At 34.7% G+C, this 4,273-nt stretch overlaps 1 pseudogene across 1 annotated transcript; it reads right to left on the reverse strand.

The window, feature by feature from the left end:
* Positions 1–2,005: 2,005 nt before the first annotated feature.
* Positions 2,006–3,485, reverse strand: LOC147515168 (patellin-6-like; annotated as a pseudogene). The gene is made up of 4 exons (XR_015212965.1): positions 3,251–3,485; positions 3,055–3,179; positions 2,579–2,720; positions 2,006–2,336 (listed from the first exon to the last, which is right to left on the reverse strand). The product of XR_015212965.1 is annotated as a patellin-6-like (transcript).
* Positions 3,486–4,273: the final 788 nt, after the last annotated feature.

The following is a 4,273-nucleotide window of genomic DNA, read 5'->3' on the forward strand; positions in this document are numbered from 1 at the left end:
TTAATTTACGTTACGTCAGGCTAAACGTCTATCCGACTGGCCACGTACGTAATCGTCCCTAAGGATCACGTGTCTTTTACTAATTTACCTTTAATAAGAATTCAGGACTTTACACCCCACGAGCCCTTCTCGCAGACTCTCTGGTACTTATCTCTAGATAGTTGCCGAGCCATCTCGAACTCGTAGTCATCCTCATCTGAGTCTTCTCCAGGAAGGTGTGCATACATGGCAGCATTATAATGTTATTGAGCTTTGTTTTTTGTTGTTGTTGTTTTTTTTTTTTTTTTTTTTTTTTTTTTCTCAATCCCAGACTCAACCATTTGTCAGAACATGTCTCGAATTTCCTTTCACATTTCGAGCATTTCTCAACATTTTTGCTCTTACTTTAAGCCTTATAATGCCACCTCCAGCTAAAATATTATCACAGTATTTGCACTGTGTCCCATTTTTATTTCCAGAGATACGAATAGCGTAGTCCCACCCAATATCAAATCCTTTTGACATTTCTACTCCCATTTAACACAAACGAGAATAATTTAATATATACATCAAAAAAATAATTAAATTTGATGATTCCTATTTAAAAATACATGGATCAAGTACATAACTGTCTCGACGAATGCCAAAATAGTTAAATAACATTTACACTTAAAGAAACCAGCAACTTAGATCATCTCAAAACGAATAAAGATAAGCTCCAAATAATGCCCCTATAAAATAAATGAAGTTCCAACCCTAATGATGCACAATGAACCTATTAGTCAAAATTGCTCAAACACGAATTCTACTCTATTTTTGGGTCACCAAAAACTATCTTTTGAACCATGTCGTTCCAAATGAAAACACTATATAAAAGTAGGTTACAAACAACTTACAAAATGTTCAGGAATGATTAAAGAAGCTCTTAGTTCATTTCTAAAAATATCTCTCAAATTAGGTTCATGCACATAAAAATAGAACACGGTAGATTTTCTAGCTGAGTTACCAATAAAATAACTTTTCCTATAGTCATCCAAATGACACCTCACTTGATTATTTGAAAACTAGAATATATACAGTTACTTTTTCATGTACAACCCGATGTCCCAATCTTAGCCTAACTAGAAGTAATTATAGCGCGAACTTGGTAACAATCCAAATTTTTAGCAAACGAAAATTCTGACGGGCTATCTTTGGGATAGCACAACTCTTTCCATAGATATCCAAAAGCATCGAGGCTTTTTGCGTTAAACTTCTAACACATAGAACTTACTTATTTATGTTTTACAAAAAAACTCGATCTCATTCTAAATAGGCGAAAACTTGGCTCGAACACAGTGCGCAAAAACTGATTTCTAACGCACTATTTTTCTATCAACCCAACTTCACGGTGCCATATCTATCTCCACATGCCTCGGAACGCATTGAGGCCAATTGGGTTAGAAAGTAGACTCACGGGTCTTAATTTTTCATGTTTTACCAAAAACCTATCTCTCCTTCTAGACATATCAAAACTGAGGGCTAACATTGTGCAGAAACTGTTTTTCTTACTAGCAAAATTTTCTGACGCGTAGTATTTTGGAGTGCATATCGTTTTCCACCCACATCCAAATTGAATGAGGCTTGCTGCGTTGGATAGACGACTCACTAAACTATCATCCATAATTGGATTCAATCAAAAAGACCAAGATTCCACTTTGATATGAAGTTTCAAATATCACTGTAGGAAAACTGTTTTAATACAATCCACACTAAACTTAAAGTTGCGTATCAAAGATAAACTCTTCGTGACTAACTTTTCATGTATCCCCATCTCGATCACCATCTGACATCAAGTACCAACTACCTAATGACAACCCATATAGTTCACACAATAGACACCACTTTAGAAACAAGGTATCCACACCAAGAAAAATGCTAGCTAGTAAAACAAATATGATAGAGCAAAGGATCCACATCATGGATTAACAAATTTAACTAATTACATCATAAGATAGTTGCCATGTGATTCACTTAATACCAGGTTTTACATCTAAGCATTTATCTCTACTGCCATTGCGAAACACGAAATGGGGAATTTATTTAAGACTAATTGTGTATAGTATACCGATTTGCACACAAAGTATCTATAAGCAGCAACCTTCTTTCTCTGAGAACTTGTATTATCGATTGAGAGAACCATCTTACCAGCTTCTCTAGGTGTGAAAGAATTGTGAATTGGTTATTCCAGTGTAGCAATCCTTTTTGGCTTTTTCTATGGCAATAGTGTAGCTTCCCTCCATAATTGGTATGAATTCAGCACTATATTCCACTTCCCATCCTCCCACCACTATATCCCAAGTTATTGTTGCACCACACTAAGAACAATGTAACAATTCAAAACAATCAAAGGTGGTCAGTTAACTTAACCCAGCTCAGTTTTCAAATTAGAATCAACCAAAAACTATGAAGTAAAAGGTTCAGGCGATAGGGATAAGCCTAGGAGACACGAGGCACCCATTTGGCCCAAGCCTAAGGTGCCTTAGGTGCTCTTATGCCTACATTTAACCTTAATGTACTTAACTTAGAACTCAAATTAACATTTTTAACACATGAATACCTCAATTCCATCAATTTCAAGGTTCACTTTCTCTCCTCCTCTGACATTAAACTCGGATGCTGGTTTAGGCGGACCGTCCTCTAGTTCGTTTGGTCGACCAAGTCCATCATACTGGATTGGCACATTCTTAGGTTTTATAAACCTAATCACTAGTAATTGATAAATTTAGATCAATTACATAAACTAAATGGAGTAGCAAAATTAAGCTAGAGCAACAATATTTAAAATCCTAATCAGGTTTGCACATAATAATTAAGTAATGTAAATTCATTAATAGGAAGATCTTTCAAATTCAAAAAAATGGGTCTATCTGAAAAGAAAGTGGACAAGGAAGGTTTCAAGTTAAAGAAATAGCAACCCTACCACCAATGACCAAACTACCAAGACCATTCAAAAAAAAATTGTTTTTTTTTAAACAATACAACATGGTGGAAGCTACAAATTTGTTTTAACATTTCTGGTGATGATTAACTTACTTGTAAAGGGTCTCATCAGCATTCCCTTCCTTAGATATCACAAACTTGTTCTTAGTTCTTTGAGTAAGGAAAGGACTAAACATGGAATACAACATAGTAAAGTACCATGGAACATTAATAAAAACCTGCATCACCGAAACTCACATTAGAAACACTGAGATTCTAAGCAGATTCAATCTCAAAAAGCAGCACTTACCTTTCTAGCAACCATTTCAGGATAATTATCTTGAAACAAAGACAAAATTTGGCTTGAAGCAACTTTCAGTTCTCTCTTGGGCATATCTTTGAGATCAGTAACTTGAATAATTGAGTTCACTCCACCTGGCTTGAAATCCAAAAGATTGATCCCTTTTTCAAGAATTTGAACTCTCCGTCTAATAAATTTCTTAAGCCTTCAATTCATAGCCAAAAATTCTTTCGACTTTCTCCATCGCTATATCGTCGATAGTTACACTAGTATTTATCCAATTGAATATCGTGATATTTCCGTATCCATCTCTAATTTCTCGATATATATCGCGATATATCACGATATTTTGTACTATGGTCAGATTAACAAAAAAAAGTAATAGTAGTGAGTTGCCTATTTACCACAATAGGAATTAGGAAATAGGAAGTATAGAATCTCTATAAGAGGAATTCGCACTGACGACAATCTCTCAAATTGACTATATATCTTAAATTAATATCCAATTCTGTCCAGGACAGGACAGATCAGGGAAAAAATAATTCTTATAACCATTTTTTTTAATCACTCACAAAGACGGGGTAGATGAAATGTCAAGTATACCATTGACACGAAATTAAAAACGGCTCGGATATATTAAAAGTCAAGTATACCCCTAGCGCGAAATAATAAATGGCCTAGACCAACCGAAACTACTCTGTGTATGATTGTTTATACATATTTGGAGTATGATCAAACAACCGTTGTTCATAACTCAACATACATTATGAACAATCACTGTTCGTATGAACATTCATTGTTCATACCCATTTGGGTATAACCAATCACTGTTCATACTTCAACATAATATATGATCAGTAAGAACACTTATTGGAATATGAACAATCATTGTTCATGCATACCTATTTGGAGTATGAACAATATATCACTGTTCATACCGACCTCAACATAATGTATGATCAGTAAGAGCACCTATTGGAGTATATGAACAATCATTGTTCATACCTCAATATGAGCTATGAACAATCATTT

The sequence above is a fragment of the Coptis chinensis genome, chromosome 2 (assembly GCF_015680905.1).
Source record: "Coptis chinensis isolate HL-2020 chromosome 2, ASM1568090v1, whole genome shotgun sequence".
Classification (NCBI taxonomy): domain Eukaryota; kingdom Viridiplantae; phylum Streptophyta; class Magnoliopsida; order Ranunculales; family Ranunculaceae; genus Coptis; species Coptis chinensis.